Source organism: Nyctereutes procyonoides, unplaced genomic scaffold (assembly GCF_905146905.1).
Source record: "Nyctereutes procyonoides isolate TBG_1078 unplaced genomic scaffold, NYPRO_anot_genome, whole genome shotgun sequence".
Taxonomy (NCBI): Eukaryota; Metazoa; Chordata; class Mammalia; order Carnivora; family Canidae; genus Nyctereutes; species Nyctereutes procyonoides.
Genome location: NW_026575125.1, coordinates 16,295,721 through 16,315,913, shown reverse-complemented (window position 1 = coordinate 16,315,913; position 20,193 = coordinate 16,295,721).

The following is a 20,193-nucleotide window of genomic DNA, read 5'->3' as shown; positions in this document are numbered from 1 at the left end:
ATGGGGGGGGGGTAGGAGTGAGGTCAGATAATCACGCGGACAAGAATTGTGTGTGAAGTCCAAACCAAAAAGCTCCTGACTGAGGAGCTGGGAAGCTCTCCTAGGCTAGAATGCATGAGCTTTTGCGTACCGATTGAGTGATATCTAGTTTAGCCACTCCGAGTCCTGTTGCACCAACTTATTCATTCTTGACCAAGTTCCTGAAAGGTTGGGTTGCTACATTACTGCATTCATTTGAGGTGAAGTGTTATCATAGTATTTTGTTCATACACATACTAATACATGCATATCACACACAACAAACTACTTAAGCAACGAGGAGAAAGAAAGGAGGCAAAAGCAACATTCCATTCTAGATAATTCAGAACAGGTACAGCATAGAATACTCCAGAGTTAAATAGCCAAAATGTCCCTAAGGGGAAAAATTATATGTATTTTATACACATATGTGAATTTTTAATATATATATGGTTCTCAAGTTAGCTAGAAAGGAATTGGTTCATTGCCCACAGCATAAGGTCACATTTTGAGGCAACCAACTGATAATGCCAGGAAAGCATGTCGAAGAAGCACAAGCCGGCTGTTTTCTATCTCTTTCTCAAACAGAGCATTTGATTAACCTTTTTATCTGAGATAAGAGAATCAATTACATGAATATCCTGCTGCATGTGTACCTACTCACAATATAACCATTTAAAAATCTTTATATAAAAAATAAGATGATTTCTGCACTCATGAGTCTAGACGTAATTTTGTTAATTCATTCTCAGAGGACATAGTAATTAGTGCAATATTTAAAGCGACAGGAAATAGTAATGAAGCTTTGGAGTTCTGGCGTAAAAACAGCATAATGACTAGAATATAAAATTTCAAGTCTTGGCTTCTCTTCCCTGTGCTAAAATCTCCACGATTGAGTTTGTAGATGACTTTCGTTACATTAGACAGACGTCCCCAGTTTGCATCTCTATCCGTTCCATAATTGGTGCTATTTTCAGGAGAACTTTGTAAAAAATGAAGACATTCATTTCAGATCTATACTCTTCTAATATTTTTGAGCTTCTGTTTCATGTCAAGTACTGGGCAGGTACTTTAATTCTCAACAAGGATGGGCACTAATACCATCTCCATTTTACAGCTGAACAAACTAAGGCTCAGAGATGTTTCGGTCGATTTCCCAAGAGACAAAGCTAATAAATCAGGAGCCAGTGTGCCACACTAATGTCCTTGAGCTCAGCGACACTACTTTTACTAAATAAAAAGTAGAGGCCCGCATTTCCCTTACATTGTTGTAGCAGAGTCTCTACTAAGGCTTTATCTCTGTATACTTTCAAAATTAATTCCACCTCTTGGGCCTTTGTTCATCTGTATTATTATTCTCTCGTCATTTTCTCTGGGCCAACAAAGTATTTTTAGTAAACATGAGCCACAATCTGCTAGATCCAAGAATTTATAATTTTCTCTGTGATGTGCCAAGTTCTTCAGAATCTTCCTTTCATTGTGAAAGTGTCGGTTTTACCCTTTCCAAGTATAAAGATGGTCATCCCAAGACCGAACTTTATAACCCACTAAAAGAAAACTGATGGAGTCTTCATTTGCTGAAGTACTAAGCAATCCTGGTCCCTCATCAGTTCACATGGTCATCAAATCTCACCATGAAAGAAGTTGACTGTTTGGACAGTTTCATCTGATTAAAAGAATCAAAGTGATAGGAACATCTAGTTCAATCCCTTTGCCTCATCTCTTATGCTTTTATACAATTTTTATTTAAATTGTTAAAAAAGTGTTTTGAGCAAAGTTGACATACAACAGTTGACAGTTGACAGTTGACATACAACATCACATTAGTTTCAGGTGTACAACATAGTGTTTTGGCAAATGTCTCTATGTTATGCTGTGCTCACCTCCAGTGTAGCTACCACCTGTCACCCTACAGTGTGGTTTTCATGGACTATATTCCTTCTGTTGGGCCCTTTATCCCCATGACAATTTTTAAAATTTCCATGTCTTCATCATTACCATGCTTCCCTCTCCAAGTGACTCTCCATAGAAACAAAGAGCTCTGAGGAACCTTGACAGAGAAAGAAGCCAAAGCCCCCAGAACTGTCTTTGGTGTCACAAGTGGATGTGAGAGCCAGTCCTGCAGTTCATGCCAGTCCTCTCTCTTGCTCTGGGCCTCCTTGGCTTTGCCTCATCCCCACCGGTTTGCTCCTGGTATCTGGCTTTGTTTAGTCTCCCTGTCAACGTGCTCGCGTGGAAAGCTGAGTTCGCCATTTCCCTGGCAGAAATGTCCTCCAGAGTTCTCATAGGTACTGATTTGCTTCTCTTCATGATACTAAAGCACCGCCCTACTGGTGTTAACTTTCCAGATCATCAGATAACAAATTGAGTCACCTCTGTGTTCCATGTGGCTGGGACACCCAGTTGCTGACTAATGAGAAATTCAATGAAGGGCAGGGAGGCAATTTCGGAGCAACAAGTCGGAGGATTCTTTGGTACAGTCGTGCTTGTACTTATCAGGTCAACACAACCCGCCCAGTTGCAAACACCTTACGAGGAAAGAAGGAACGAGAACTGCGTCTAGCTCTCACCAGTCTTGTTTTGACTTACACATCTTTCCAAAATTATAAACTAAAATGGAAGAAGGAATGAGGGCAAGGAGAGAAGAGTGATTACCTGAGAGTATAAAAGGAAGTTGAAAGCAGAACGTCAAGTCCAGATTTTTGACACTCCCCAGTAAAGAGCTGGCTTTCTTCCTCTACGTAAGCAGGCAGGCTGCTCCGAGCGGTTGGCCACCTGTGAAACATTGCCCCATGCTGGGTTTTCATCAGGAAAAACAAACACAAGCCAAGTTTCCTCATGTGTAAAATGTAAAACACAACCTGTACTTCAGAGTGCCGTGAGCATTGTGTGATATAACAAACACGAACACGACCCAGCACAGGCCTGACACAGAGAAAGTGCTTCTCGAATGTCAGAGCCTGTGGTAGACCTGGAGCCACACTGCCCAGAGGCCCCTCCGGTGAAGAGCTGATGGCCCCCACCTCAGGGAGCACCATTGGCCTCTCCAGGGACCAGGGGGGCTGCAGACACCCACACCCTGCAAAGCCGGGGGTAGAAAGGCCTGGCTATTTGGGCCCAGCATAGAACAACTTTGATGGGCCATTTAGTCACACAGCTCCCCGTGGGGGCTGCCCTAAGCTGTCACTGGGCCTGCTTCGCAGGCCGACTTCTCCCTCTGTCCACTCCTGCTTCCTTCCTTTCCCTTCCACAGGCGTTGACTCCAAGGACACAGTTAATAAACATCCTGCCCACTAACCGGTCTCAGAGCCTGCTTCCCGGACAATCCAACCTACAATAGGAAAGTATGGGAAAAAATGAATAGTTGCAATTCGGAGTTGAAAATGGTGATTAGCTCTGGCTGGGACTAATACAGCTTGTCCGAATCTATTACTAAAGGATTTCTAGAACACCAGAAAAATACCCCTAAAATGTATGAAGACTTTAAAAAACTAACTCCAGTTAGTATTACTTGGCAAATGGGCCTAGGAAATTAGGAACTGGGAAAATTGACAACTTGGAAAAAAGCATTTCCAGATATAGGCTTCACTTCCTTTATCTACCAGTTAACTTTCAGATACATTTGACAATTAAATGCATCTTTTTTAAAATATAGGAAAACAGATGGGTGACTAGCCGGTTTCTGCCTTTTATGAATTTTTTGATCAATTTTCACACGATTTTTAAATTTTAATTTTGTGGGGTGCCTGGGTGGCTCAGCGGTTGGGCGGCTGCCTTTGGCTCAGGTCGTGATCCCAGGGTCCTGGGATCAAGTCCCACATCAGGCTCCTGTGGGGAGCCTGCTTCTCCCTCTGCCTGTGTCTCTGCCCCTCTCTGTGTGTCTCTCGTGAATAGATAAATAAGTCTTCAAAAAAAATAAAATAATAAAACAAATTTTAATTTTGTATATTTTTAAGAAACTTAAAAGATTCAAAAAGACAAAGGGGCACCTGGGTGGCTCAGCAGTTGAGTGCCTGCCTTTGGCTCAAGTCGTGATCCCAGGGTCCTCCCCACAGGGAGCCTGCTTCTCCCTCTGCCTGTGTCTCTGCCTTTCCCTCTGTGTCTCTTATGAATAAATAAATAAAATCTTAAAAAAAAAGACAAGTAAAACTATAACAAACTTCTATAGCCCCATCACCCAGAAGAACAACTCTTGATATTTTATAATGTTTGCTTCCAGTCACTGGTTGAAAATTCACATGCGTGATATTTTTATCACTTTGAGTACTTGAATACAAGTAAGCAGAAAGAGTATATCCTGGTTATTGGGTCATTAAAGCATAGAAGGAACATCTGGAGACCATCTCATAAGACAGGCAAGAACAGGGTAACCAGACAGTAGAGAATACAGCCAAGTTATGGCACAAGAACAGTCTTATTAAAGCCACTACTGGCCTTCTACTTCTGTATATCAGGTACCCCCAGTGCTGGATTCCTGAGATGGCAGTTTCAACCCTAAGTAATTATTCAACTCTTCCTCAATCTTGACATCACTCTCTCAAGATTCATAGTCCATTCAAATGGCCTGGGTCACACTCCAGCTGCCAAGATTGAGGAGAGGGTATATCTGACCCCCTTGCAGACACAAGACCCTGTCATCCAAAAAAAAAAGACACACAATAAAGGAATATCAGTTATTAAGCTATTTTGTTCTCAGCTTCAAACCCTGTTTCCTGTACCACTTTATGATGTGGCAGCTGAGACTCTGTAAACCAAGTTTCTCCTTTGCCAGCTGCTCCCTATATTGGCCCTGCCAGTAGAGGACTCTAGGAGAAAACTAGAAGTCTGGGGAAGAAACAAAAGTCACTGCTTCTTCCTATTTACATCCTGTGCCTGTCAGCATTAATCTAGTAATGCTTCTTCACCGCAGCAGTGGTGATTCATGCCAGTAGTAGTAGTGGTGGTGGTGGTGGTAGATTCTAGATTGCAATTTTTCCAACACTCCCAGAACAAGCTTATCAGGTTCCCTATGAGCTCCAAAACACCAGTATCAGCCTATAATAAGCTCCCACCTCCTCAGAAGTATAAGTCCACACCCCATGGGGTCTCTCCTCCAAGCCATTAAGTTTTAAAAGTTTCAACCTTTTTCCTTTTGTTATTTCATCCTTAGGGGTGGTAGCTCTCAGGTTTTCCTCCTCTGTAAATTAATTAAATCACCATATTTTTTATTCATTACTGTTGCATTATTTGTCTTTTTTCTTATTGACTTATAAGAGCTCTTTGTATATTCTGGATACTAATCTTTCTCAGTTTTGATTTTTTTAATTTTAATTCCAGTGTAGTTAATATACAGTGTTACATTAATTTCATGTGTACCATATAGGCATTCAATGATTCCTATTACTCAATGCTCATCAAGATAAGTGCACTCTTACTCCTATTTCACCCATTTCCCCACCCACCACCCTTCTGGTAAACATCTGTTTGTTCTCTATAGTTGAGAGTCTTCTTTTTTTTTACTTATCTCTTTTTTTCCCTTTGTTCTTTTGCTTTGTTTCCTAAATTCCACATATGAGTGAAATCATGTGGTATCTGTCTTTCTCTGACTGGCTCATTCTGCTTAGCATTATACTGCCTAGATCCATCCATGTTGTTGCAAATGGCAACATTTCATTCTTTTTTATGATTAATATTCCATTGTATATGTGGGTATGTGTATATATCTCTATCTATCTATCTATCTACACACCACTTTTTTTACCCAGTCATCTGTTGATGGACACTTGGGCTGCTCCTATAATTTAGCTATTGCAAATAATGCTGCAATAAACATAGGAGTGTATATATCCCTTTGAATTAGTGTTTTCATATTCTTCGGGTAAATACCAGTAGTATAATTACTGGATCATAGGGCAGTTCTATTTTTAATTTTCTGTGGAACCTCCATACCGTTTTCCACAGGGGCCATACCAGTTTGCATTCCCACCAACAGTGCACGAGGGTTCCCTTTTCTCCACATCCTCATCAACACTTGTCATTTCTTATGTTTTTTTTTTATTTTAGCCATTTTAACAGATATGAGGTGATATCTTAATGTGGTTTTGACTTGCATTTCCCTGATGATGAGTAATGTTGAGCATCTTTCCATGTGTTTGTTGGCCATCTGTATGACTTCTTTGGGGAAATGTCTTATGACTTCTTTGGGGAAATGTCTTCAGCCCATTTTTTAATTGAATTAGTTGGGGGTTTGGGGTGTTGAGTTTTATAAGTTCTTTATAAATTTTGGATACTAACCCTTTATCAGATAGGTCATTTACAAATATCTTCTCCCATTCAGTAGGTAGTCTTTTAGTTTTGTTGATTGTTTCCTTTGTTGTGCAGAAGCTTTTTATTTTGATGTGGTCCCAATAGTTTATTTTTGCTTTTGTTTCCCTTGCTTTAGGAGACATATCTAGAAAGTTGTTGCTATGGCTGATGTTAGAAAAATTACTGCTTGTGCTGTCTTCTAAGATCTTTATGGTTTCAGGTCTCTCACTTAGGCCCTTAATCCATTTTGAATTTATTTTTATGTATGATGTAAGAAAATGGTCCAGTTTCATTCTTTTGCATGTAGCTGTCCATTTTCCCAGCACCATTTGTTGGAGACTATCTTTCCCCCATTGTATATTCCTTCCTGCTTTGTTGAAGATTAATTGACCATATAATCATGGGTTTATTTCTGGGCTTTCTAGTCTGTTTTGAATGCCTACTATTCATCATATGGCTTTTAACATCTTTATGATGTCATGTGCCAAACAGATACTTTACATTTTGAAGATTTTATTTATTTGTTTGTTTTATTTATTTTGAAAGAGAGAGGGGTGGGGGGCAGGGGAGGAAGTCAGAGGTGAGAGAGACTCTCAAGCAGACTCCGCACTGAGCAAGGAGCCCAGACCATGCCCTGGGCCAAAGGCAGACACTCTGACGCTGAGCCACTCAGGCGTCCCTATGTCTTGTTGAAAGAAAAAAAAAGAGAGATAAAGGAAGGGAGGGAAAGTAGAAGGAGAGGGAGGGAGGGAAAGTAGAAGAAGAGAGAGGGAGGGAGGGAGGGAGGAAGGAAGGAAGGGAACCTAATCTAAGACCATGCATTCATTCATTCATTGAACAAATGTTTATTGAATGTCTGCTTTGTTCTATTATTACTTATAGTAATGAATTAGACAAGGCTTCTGCTCTTGTTTTTTAAAAAAATATTTTAATTATTTATTCATGAAAGACACAGAGAGACAGAGAGGCAGAGACAGAAGCAGGTTCCATGCAGGAAGCCCAGTGTGGGACTCGATCCTGGGACTCCAGGATCATGCCCTGAGCCAAAGCAGACACTCAACCACTGAGCCATCCAGGCGTCCCGGCTTCTGCTCTTGTGGAGCTTACATAAATATGGAATTTACTGTCAGGGAGTGAAGGTGCCATGAAGAAAAGTAAACAATCCTAAGTGGATGGAGAGGGACAAGGGAGCTACTTTACCTAGGGTGATCAGGGGATGCCACTCTAACCAGAGACCTGGGAGGGTGACGGAATGAGCTTTGCACATATCAGGGGCAAAAGCATTGCAGACCAAGGGAAAAGCCAGAGAAGAGACTCTGGGATGGTAAGGATGTTTGAAGTGTTTGTGGAACAATCAGCAGATCAGTGGGGCCGAAAGTCAGAATTTGGCAGCTGGGGGCAAGATGTAGGAAATGGGGCAAGACATAGGAAACAAAGTGAGAGAGAGGTGAGCAGGGAAGGGGCCACCTGGGGGCCTTTGCAGAGAGGCAGGAGGAACCTGAGCTTAGCTACAATTTAGAAGGGTCACTGTGTTCTGCGGTGCAGAGAACAGGTGGAGGGAGGCCTAAGGGAAACCAGGGAGATAAGTTGGAAGGGACAGCCGCGTCCTGGTAAGAGCTAATAACTGCATGTGCTGAGGTCATTAAGATGCTCTTCTTAAATTTTCTTCTCTTTTAGGGCACATTTGTTTTGTTGTTGGTGGTGGTGTTTTAACTTTTAGGACTTCAATGTAGCAAAGTTTATTTTGGGATATGATGTAGGGATCTAATTTTCCCATTTTCCCATATGGAGAACCAATTGTCCCAACTGTTTATCGAATATGGTTGGTCTTTTCCCAATTCATTTGTGAAGCAAGCCAGTTTATACATCACTGACTCTTTTTAGAGGGGGCGGGGTCTCTCCTCTGTTTCTTATATTAGTTTGTCCCTTCCTGTGTCAAAATACCATTTGTTTCCGATTGTGGGAATTTTGAAATATGCCTTGATTGCTGGTAGAATGGGTCTCTCCCTCCCCCACTGCCATCTTTTGTTCTCTTCAAAATTATTTAAGATTTATGTGTGCTGTCATTGTTTCATATTAATTTAAGAACCAGTTGTTGAGTTCTCAGAATAATCCTGTGGAGATTTTTGTTAATTATACTGAATTTATAACTTACTAAGGGGAAAATTTGCAACTATAGACTACTGAGGCCTCCTAAGTATAAATGTAGCAAACTTTCCATGTATTCAGGTCCTTCAATAAAGTTTAAAACTTTTCTTCATAAAATCCTCCCAGGAGCTTTCAAATTTGTACTGCTGTTATGAACATCTGTTTTCCTTTGGAGTTTTCTATTGGTTCTACTGGTGACAAAAAACTATTTTTAGCATCAAAAAAAAAACCTCTTATCAAGCATAAAAAAGGCAAACAAACAAACAGAAAAAAAAACTGGGCAAAGGACACAAACAATTTTCAAGAGAAACACAAATAACCAATTAGCATATTCAAGTGTTTCAGGCTAAGCAATCAAAGAAATACAAATTCAAACAACCCTAAGATAATCATTTTACACCTGCCCAAGCGGAAAAGTTTGTTTTCACATTCTTGTGCTTACTCTATGTTAAAGACAAAACTAATAGCCACTCTCCTGCTCTGCTGGCGAACAGTGTAACTGAGGGAATGGAATGTAGTACAATGTTTTAAGAACTTTAAAAAGTCTTCATTCCCAGTCCTTGGGATTCTGACCCTAGAAGGTCAAAGATCAGTAGAAAACAAAAGCTCATCAAAGAGCCATCTCTGATAACAAAGCTTGAAAGAACCTAAATGTCTGACACCGAGGGGAATAAAGTACTGTGTGGCCACCTGATGAATTCATGCAGTCATTATCATAACCATGTTTGAAAAAATATTTAATGGCTGAGAAAAATGCTTATGATGAAATGTTACATGAAAAAGGAAGATGAAAAACTGCCCATCTCTATTTTTTATGTATATATAGCAAACTAGACTGGAGAAGAACCATCAGAATAGAACAATATTTTATCTCTGAAGAGTGGATCACCAGTCCTGTGATTTTGTTGCTGTTGTTACACCTCTCTGTATACCTACAATTTCTACAATACACATGTGTTATTTTTTTAGAATTGGGACATGAAACCATTAAATAAATACTAAATGATCAAAACTGCTACAAGAAATGGGAAGTTTCAAAGGACCTACCTTGAGTTTTCAGTTCACTTTTAAATGTCTGGTTTGTTATACGAAGTGACAGATAGACACTGCCCACGGGCAGACTGTTCTCTGCTTGAAAGCGCACAACGTTGGTTCTAACAGTTCAGCTCCTAATGAGAAGGGGTCCACCATCGTAAGCCCCGAATTAAAGCAAATGCAGCAGTGAGGGCCGGGAGCTAAATAGTGTAGGACCCGGGAATTTGTGGCTGTCTCTTAAGATGCATAGGGTGTCTTTAAACGGGGAACTCTTTATAGTTCTTGAGGATATATACTGTTCACTCATCTACTCCATAAATATTTACATGCATATTTGGATCTAGATTTTAACATAATGTTGGCATTTTAAGAGAGACGAATTTGTCGTGATTTTTGCAAAAACAAAGGCGTTATTTCTAATGTTTATGTTGTGATTCGGTCTGGTGTCCAAGCCCAGCATATCCCTGAATATAATCACACCCACAACCTTTCTGGGGAATGTAATCCACTGCTGCTTGCCCTTGCAGCCAGGAAAGATTTCAGAGTATCCTTTTACACTTACGTGGAACTGCCTACCAAGATATTTTTATCGTATCCTCAAAACCACTCATCTCCTTTTCATTTGCCTTTCATACTTATAATAACTTCGACTCTTTCCTCTTTCTGAAAACAAGGAAGTTCCCTTGATATTTGTGTATTTATTTTGCTAGGAAACAAATTGGAATTAAGCCCACATTTCTATTCAGTGTCAATAGAGCTCAGAAAGAGACCAGTCTCCCCCTAGGTTTAGGCCTCTTGGTCAAATTTACTCAGCTTCCCAGTCAGCAATCCATTCCACTCACAAGCCCTGGGCTTCTCCAGAGAATAAATAACCTAGGCCCGGAGCTCTGTGACTAATCATATTTGCCCAGCCCTCACCATTCCCTCATTAAACAGCTTTTAAAATTCAACTTCCTCTGTCTACCAGTGGACAACTGTAGTACAGAGACTCTCCTCCCAAAGTTCAGTCTAAAATGGCAGCTTCCAGGGCACCTGGATGGCTCAGCGGTTGAGCGCCTGCCTTCAGCTCAAGTCGTGATCCTGGGGTCTTGGGATCGAGTCCCGCATCGGGCTCCCTGGAAGGAGCCTGCTTCTCCCTCTGCCTGTGTCTCTGCCCCTCTCTCTGTGTCTCTCATGAATAAATAAATGAAATATTTAAAAAATAAAAATAAATAAATAAATAAAATGGCAGCTTCCTCCTGTCCCCGCCCCTGGCCATGTGCATGGGCATGCGTGCACATGTCACTGTGCCCTGAGTCCTCACTGAGCATGTGCCTGACTAGAAAGACACCCTCCTGTCTGTCCCAGTCACTAGTAGTATGCAGTAGTGTCTCATTCAAATGAGAGGCCCCAGCAGGCAAACACCCAGTAAAGAGGGCCACGTAGGACCTTGATGCTCTCAAAAAGAGGCCACTTACATGAAGTACCTGGAGACACAAAGTGCAAGGTGGCCAGCAGGGGCTGGGGGCAGGGGGAATGGGCAGTGAGGGTTTAATGGGGACAGAGTTAGTTTGGGAAGATGAAAAAGTTCTGGAAATGCATGGTGGTCATGGTTACACAGCCATGCGAATGTTCTTAAAAGCACAGAACCGTCTACTTAAAAATGGTTAAAATGGTAGATTGACATTATGTGTATTTTACAATTTCTTTTTAAAACCCAAAATGATAAAAGGTTAAAAAAAAAAGAAAGAAAAAAAGAAAAAGCAGCCCTGTTTCTCTCGTGTAATCCAAACCCTCTTATCTAGATGCTGCCTCTTAACATTCCAGATGGGTGAGCTCTTAGATTTTCAGAGTTCCACACCAGGTCATCTGGTGAAAGGAGGCCGTGAAGGAAGGGAGAGAAAGGAGAAAACCCGCAAGGAAACTGCATAAAAAGTACACTCAGGCTCCCAGATTCCTGTTGTCTGGCTTTCCCCGCCACTGGCTTCCTAACTCCTTATTAGGTAGATGGCCTTGTTTCTGTACTTCGTCTTGTTTTGGGGCAAGGGCCTCCCTCCCCAGCTCCCACAGAGTTGATTCTATTCGCCCATCGGCCTCACACACCGTAACCCTGTGGTGGAACAGGAATCCCCCACCCCCCAGCCCACACCGCCCCCCATGACCCCTGTCAAGCCCCTGGTGATCCCCTCCGCGGTGTGCCCTCCCCTAGCCCAAATATCAGGGAAGACGGACAGGACAAGTAAATAGCAGCAAGCATTCCACTCTGCATTCTTCTGAGCCTTCTCCTCAATTCCTAAGTAAAATTCCTAAAGTAAAAATGGAATTTTTGCTGGAAGATTTTTTAAGTCAGGCAAATCTGCCACATTCCTTAAACGACAGCTGCGGTAAGCACAGCTACTGTGTTGTTATGCAACATTCAGCCAATATTGGCACAACCAAGCACATGGATAAAACATGAAATGCTTTCCCTGTTTTCCATGTTTGGCCACAAAATCCTGCTCAAAAATGTCTTTGACTCTTCACTGTCTGTCATTTCTGTGGGCTCATCCGGAAATTGAGAAAGTGCCCTTTCAGTTCAAATTCCTTCCCAGCGTAATGAGAGCTCACTCGCTGGCTGGCTCTCTCCACGCTCCCACCTCTTCGCCTTGCTTACCTGTATATACCCAAGTGGCAACAACTACTATTTTTATTTTGCATCTTCAGGGGATAATAGTGCGTCTGTAGGGCTGAGGATTTTTAAATCCCGATCTTTGAGATAACTGAGATAATACCCACTCATGTATAAAAACCAAATCCTTCCATTCAATTAACATTTTGCAACTTCCCTGCTCTGTGGAAACAGTATTGGTAACACTTCTCTGTATTTGCAATCTGTTTAGGTGTAACATTGGTGGAATTAACAGTAAAGTGTTACTTTAAGTGAACGAAAACAACAAATTTTGAACATGAAATGGTAATTTATGCCATATAGGTCTGATATATCAAAACAGAGAAAACACATAGAAAATTACTTGTCACAAGAGTAGCTCTAATTTAATTAGGCATCCCTCAACCACTGGAGAAACAAAAGTTTGATTTCTAGGAAATCCGTTTTTTGAAAATTCAGAATTCCTCCTTTTTTTTCTTGGAGACAATGTTAATTATTATCTTACCTATAGGATTCTAATAAATGAAGGAGAAAACTGGTAAAGAGAGTTAAAAAGATTTTTCAGATTAAAAATAAAATATCTACAATGCCAAGCCAAAATATTTTCCAAAGCTAGGTTCTAAGAAGTGAGCTACATCTTTCAAGATCCCCAAGGATCATTTCAGATTGAATTTCATAAAAATAAGTGCCATTTTGACAAAAATGTTTACTCAACAGGGGAACTGCCAAACCCTAACCAATACCCATTCACCGTAACAAAATTTCAGCACAGGGATATTAATGCCCCAATGGTCTTTGTGAATTCCATATACAGCATGTGATAAATATAAAACAACATAGGAGCAGCTTGTTTTATTTAATACACTAGATGTGTTTCTACAAAGATGAAGGTAATTTAAATTTTTGTAGGATTAAATCATATTTTTAAGACTTAGCAACTCTCCATCTAAAGGAGCAGTTGGGTAAACTTATCAAATGAAGCATTTTTAAAAGGAAATCATCACCTCTTAAGTTATGTGCTATTTTTCCAAATATCATTTCATACATAGAGTTTTTGTAAAGGGGAAATCCCTCCATAATACAACCCTCATATTTTTACCTTGACCCCTAGAAAAGGAGTGTTGTCCCTCCTGAACACCTGCCTTCTAAAAATGTAGTACACCCACAATGTAGAGAATCACACTTGTACAGGCAACTTTGTGTGGCTCAGTAGTTTTCAAAATTCAGATGGAAGCCAAAGATTGAAAATAACCTAAATGGCTATGAACAGGGGTGCTGGTTATAAAACCATGGTATGCCCCTACAATGGAATCCTATAAAAACCAAATGAGAATGCTCTCTATGTACATGTATGGGAAGTTCTTCAAAATATAGTGTAAAGGGGAGAGAGGCAAAATACAGAGCACCATATATAGAAATCTATCCTTTGTGGCAAAGGAACAGGAGAAAAAATATAAATCTGTATTTGCTTGTATATGCATTTTAAGTCCCTAAAATAATACTGATTAACTAACCACTGTGGTGACCTGTAAATGGGCAGACAGGGAATGGGTTAAGAGAGAGACTTTTTTACCACATACCATTTTATGCCTTTTGATTTTTGAAACATGTAAATGTATTACTGTAAAAAAACCAATTTTTTTAAATTCAACATCAGACTGTGTGATTATAAGTCATGTATTCTCTACATATTCATTGCCATCATGGGAGCCTTTTCTCAGCTTCCCAACATTAGAGCCATCTGCTTTGCCTAGAAGCAGAGCCTGAGACAGGGATTCAGATGCTTATGGTTGAGTGAAAAACTGCTCTAGGCCTGTTAGGAAGTGGGGGACGCAGAATAGGGCAGGGAAAGGAGAGAAGCAAAGATGGGGCCTCAGGTGAAATTCAGAGCATAAATCACACCACAAATTGTCACTTCTCAAGACTAAGGGGCCAGTTTTTTGTACCCCAAAATCAGATTCTGGACTCTGGGGCAAGGGGCAGAGGGTTGTAACCTCTCAGGGCATGTGGCTCCCATTCAGCAACAGGTGCATCTGCAGCCAGTATTCCTGGCAGCTGGCAGAGGGGTGCACAGCCTGGGAACGGGGGTACGGGTGGGGCACCGACAGCACCCACATCACCAGGGATTGCCAACCTTCAGTGTACATCAGAATCACATGGGAAGCTTTGTAAAACAGATCTCTGGGCCCCAGCCCTAGAGTTTCTGATTCAGTAAATAGAGAAGGGCTCAATGATTTCTCACAAGGTCCCAGGTGATACTTTGCTGCCAGTCCAGGAAGCCACACTTGGAGAGCCACGGCCCTCCCTCACCTTTGCCTCCTGCCTCTCCTTTCCCTCTGCAGCGGATCTCCATACCCTCTGCTCTTCTCTGGATCCTCTCCAATGCACTTCCTCTCCATTTCCCTTGCTGACATTCCCGTGCAGGTCCTTATTCCATCAAGACCTAGATTAAGGGTAATTGTTACCCCAACAAAAAAGGGCAGGTCATTTTGTGATTTACCTTTATTGGCTGTGTCTACACCGATTAAAACCACAGAGTAATTATTCCAGCTCACTTTAATCGCCCACAAGTGTGTTCAAACGGCAGAAGAACTGCTGCAGCTCTTTGCCAACGATTCACACGCTAACCCTGTTCTTTTCTAGAAGGACTTACAGTGGTCAACTAGTTCAGTGGTTTCATGGGTGGTGGCACTGTGGCGCAGAGGAACATCTTTTCGCACCTGGATGTGGGTGGGTCACTGATCTCCAAAGTCTTTCATTTCATAGATGAGGAACCTGAGACCCCACTCACAGGCACACGCCTTAGCTTGCTGCACACCCCCTTGTCCCGGGAATGTCCTGTTCTGGGATCCAGAAGGAGGACTGCAGCCTGGGGCCTTTAACAGCCCAAAAACTTCACCAGCAGCCAGTGCACCAACTCCAGCTCCACCTCCTGCTTTCCAGGCTCCTCATCCCTGAGAAACAACAAAGCTAACCCTTACTGAGCCCCTTGTGTGTTCAAGACAACACCCCGGGCCTATTCAGTGTCCTACCCCTTGATCTCCCTTACACATCTCTCCAAGGCCAATGTCAGGACCAGGGTGAAGCAAGAAGAGTACCTCCTTCCAACCAGGATCACCACCTTCAGGGTGGGAGCAAGCACCCTCTGGAGATGGCCCAATCCTGGTGTTCCTGAAGGACTCAAATCATCTCAAGTGACATTGTGCAGGCGATTGCGACGGAAGAGCATACCCTGGGAAGTGACAGTGTCCTGCAATAGTAGTTAAAAATTACCCTGTGTTCCAGCAATCACAAACTCCCTTGTGAAAAGCAGAGTGGCAACCACCACCCGGAAAAGCCATCTGTAACCTCATTTTCATCTCCCCGACCCTTTCCTTAAGGTCACTTGGGAGTGGAGGCTTCTTTCTTCCAAAACAAAATGGTGTCTCTTTCCAACAGGAAAATTTCTTGCTCCTTTGAAGTGGCTTCCTCCAGGCAGTCCCTCTGTCTAGAACTGTGCGGTCCAGTAGGGTAGCCACTAGCCACGTGGCCTAGTGCCATTTCAGATTAAATTTAAGTCAAACAATAGGATTTTAAATGCCATTTCTCTACCTCACTAACCTCATTTCAAGTGCTCACTAGCCACTTGTGGCTGTGGCTGCAGTATCGCACAGCACAGATGCGAACACTCCCAGCATTGCAGAAAGTTCTATGGGACAGTGATGATCTAGCTTTCCCTATATTTGATTTACTCAAAATCTTATTTCTCAAAGTCACCTAGAAAAGAAATCATTTCCTTCTTAATCATACAGAATCTGGTTTTGCCTTTTGTACCATCCTTTTGTTCCTTTGTGACTTTTAACTGCCTGAGGTCACTTTAAAAATAAGTCTGTCGGGCACCTGGGTGGCTCACTGGTTGAGCATCTGCCTTTGGCTCAGGTCGTGATCCTGGGGGCCTGGGATCTAGTCCCGCATCAGGCTCCCTATGGGAAGCCTTCTTCTCCTTCTTCCTATGTCTCTGCCTCCCTCTCTGTGTCTCTTATGAATAAATAAATAAAATCTTTAAAATAAAATAAATAAAAATAAGTTCATCTGCATCAGCCATTCTCACAGTGGAGCCCAGAGATCCCTGAGGGTCCCCAAGACCATTTCAGGGGGCCTGTAAGGCCAAAATTATTTTCACAATAACACTAAGACATTATCTTTTCCCCTTTCATTCCCTCCAAATGTGCAGTGGAGTTTTGCCAGAAGCTACATGATGTATGATATGATATCACAGAAGCAGATATGATAATCCATGCATCTTCTCTTAAGCCAGACATTAAAAAGGTTTGCAAAATTGTAAAAACAATGCTACTTTCTCAGGGAATGCTTTTTGTTTTGGAAAAGTAATTTATATTTTTAAAAATGTTATTTATCATAACGTGTAATAGTTTATTAATATTATCTCAGAATGGATTAATTTTATTTTATTTTATTTTATTTTATTTTTATTTTATTTTATTTTATTTTATTTTATTTTATTTTATTTTATTTTATGATAGTCACACAGAGAGAGAGAGAGGCAGAGACACAGGCAGAGGGAGAAGCAGGCTCCATGCACCGGGAGCCCGATATGGGACTCGATCCCGGGTCTCCAGGATTGCGCCCTGGGCCAAAGGCAGGCGCCAAACCACTGCGCCACCCAGGGATCCCAGAATGGATTAATTTTAAATATCTGTTTTTGTGCTCGCTTCGGCAGCACATATATTAAATATCTGTTTTAATATTTTATATGGTACATACTGATAGTTATAGCCCACATAAACCATAGCTCTTTGGGGTCCTCCATTGTGTGAAGGGGTCCTGAGATGAAAGAGCTGGAGTCCGGCCAAGCCATGTTATTAAGTGTTCATGACAGCGTCGCTCACCTTTGTTTTCATTCTTGTTTTTGACATATACTCATCACTAGATAAGAAAGACTGGTTCCAGCCCAGATTCTCCCGTTGTTCCCAGAGTGTCTGCACAGCATTAAGGAGACAATCATCTCAAATCCCTCATAGAATGAAACTGGCGTGAACAGGGAACAAGAGCTCTGTTGTCTCACTGGTAGATTAGCAAAATGAACATCTTTCCAGGAAGCAGAGCAGCAAGCAATGAGAATGAGCCACAGGAATGCCCCTCCCATCCCCATCCCCTTGCCCTTTCCCCCCTCAATCTGCCCCTACCCTCTTGAAGAAGAGTCCAAAGCTGAGACCAAAAAAAAAAAAAAAAAAAGCCAAACCCAAGGGGTACGATGCCAAGGGAACAGTGACTTGAGCAAGATTCTCATTCAAATCAGTGGCTGCTAATAAGATTGATATTAAACTATTAAGAAATAAATTAAGGAGGGCAAAATATGAACTTGCATATTTTAGGGGTTGATTTTTTTTAAGTCTAAAGAAGTATCTGTTTCAATGTTGTTTAAGCTTCATACGATTTTTTTTCTTTTCTTTCTTTTTTTTTCACTAAAGGGTCAAAATTATGTGGGAGGAAGCCATGTGGAAATATGTTTTAGACTGTTGTGTTCTTGTGAGTCTTGGAAGTCAGGAATGGAGGAGAGGTAAAGCCTCCATTAAAAAAAACAACAACAACAACAAGTTGATATCTAAACAGAAAAGAAAACTGAAGACCAGAACAAAGTTGTGAATGTTAATGACAAAGAAAAGAGAAACCTAGAGCCGGGGACCTGGGATGGTGATCTGAGAGAAATGATCAAAAGGATGGATAAAGTTATTTTCTGCTTGTTTTTCTCTGTTGAGTGGGAGTGAGAAGAAGAAAAGGGAAGCTGGTAGGTGGGAGGGATCGTCTCCCAGTGAACAAGGTTCTCTGAAATCCTTCACTCTGCCCCTTCTGCCCTCTGCTCCCTCCCTTTACCCCTTCCCACCCCCTAAACACTTCCCATGTAGCAACTCATTTGATCACCACAAGCCTGTGAGGTGGCTACTCTTATTAATCCTCACTGTGTCAGCCAGGCAACTAAAGCACACAAAAGTTAATTGATTGTTCAAAGTCTTTGCACTGCTGAGCCTAAGGGTTCTAGGGTGGGGGAAAAGCACCCCCATTATGTGGTGGGGCACATAATGGATGCAGTTTACTATTAGAAAAATGTGCCATTTGAACCTAAGATTTGTCCTTCTTTGAAGATTACTCTTTAGTGCATATAAAAAAATAATTACTGGAAAATCATTTAATGTTTATTTAATGTTTTCATTAAAAAGGCCTAAACGAAAAGGAGAGAAACACCTGAAACTAATACTACATTGTATTACACTAACTGAAATTTAAATAAAAACATTACCAAAAAAAACTCTTTGAAAAGATAGGCATAAAGGGCATTCAGTGCCTCACTTGCAAGATGTGCAGAAAAGTAAAAGACCTATGGAGAATTATCTCCCCCAACACAGAAATCCAGAGTCAAGTTTCATTGGCTTGCCTTGAGTCACTTGCTCCTTGCTGAATCAATCACTGTGGTAAGAGGGAAGGATTGCATTGACTGGCCAGGCCTGAGTCATTTCCCAGAACTGAGAGGGGTTGGTCACAATGCAAAAATCATAGAGTAGCGCCACACCTTCCATTTCCAAATATGACAGATGATGGCAACCATCACCCCGTGGCTACAAACCTATGAAAATGCCTCTTGACTGATATTGAAAGAAGCACAGTATTGTAGCACATGACTGATGTATATCCACACTAACTATGGGCAGTACAGTAGTAGTTCCAGAAGAAAGGAAAGTTCTAACAATATGAGATGACAGCTTAAGGGCAGTATTCAATACTCAAGGATTTCTCAAGGCATTCTTGACTAATGATGTTTGACTGTAAGATAGTCTGATGAAAGTTGTATGGATAAGCTGCTCACTTTATGTTTTAAAGCTCATCAAGTTATTCCTTTGTAACTTAGCAGTTCAGGTGAGTTATCTCTTTGGAGGCCCCAATGTAATAATGAGTCACTGTGCTCACCTCGGTACCAAGATCTATTCGTTTAATGCTTCCTTTGAATTTGCCGAGGTAGCCACCAGACAAAGCATGGATGACCATATATATGACAAGAATGTATGAAGAGGGGGGCGGTCACCTGGGTGGCTCAACGGTTGAGCATCTGCCTTTGGCTCAGGTCGTGATCCTGGGGTCCTGGGGTTGAGTCCCACATCAGGCTCCCCGCAGGGAGCCTGCTTCTCCCTCTGCCTTTGTCTCTGCCTCTCTCTCTGTGCCTCTCATGAGTAAATAAGTAATAAGTAAAATCTTAAAAAAAAATAGAATGTTACGAATGGGGTAGGAGGCTATGATAGATGTGTTTCCCAAACTGTATGGAACTTTTTTTTTTTTAATAGAGATAGAGAGAGCAGGAACCAAGGGCAGGGACGGGGAGAGGGTGAGAGAAAGAGAGAATCCCAAGCAGACCATGCTAGGCATGGAACCTGACACAGGGCTCAATCTCACAACCCTGAGATCATGACCTGAGCTGAAATCCAGTCAGTCACTTAACCAACTGAGCCACCTAGGCATCCCAAACTGTGTGGAACCTTTGATTATCTCATTATGTCAACATGATTTTGCAAAAAGACAAATTTTATGATCAAATTTAAGAAGCACACTACAAAGTTAAACAGCTTTCTTTACCACAAAACTTATTGGTCCCGGGCAGCCCCGGTGGCTCAGCGGTTTAGCGCCACCTTCAGCCCAGGGTGTGATCCTGGAGACCAGGGATCGAGTCCCACGTCGGGTTCCCTGCATGGAGCCTGCTTCTCCCTCTGCCTGTGTCTCTGCCTCTCTCTCTGTCTGTCTGTCTCTCATGAATAAATAAATAAATAAAATCTTTAAAAAATGAAAAAAAAAAACTTATTGGTCCTTTAAAGTATTAACATGCACTATGAATCCCCCCAAGAGAGAGACAGAATGTAGAATTGCTCAGACTTCTTTAACCTCACAACCACCCTTTTTTCACAGAAAATCTAATAATAATTCAATGCAACACTGCAAAAGATGAACATGAACAATCCTTACCAAAGCAGAGATTTTAGAATTCCATTACTTCATCCTCCACTGAAGGTCTAAATAGAAATGTGACAGTGACTTTT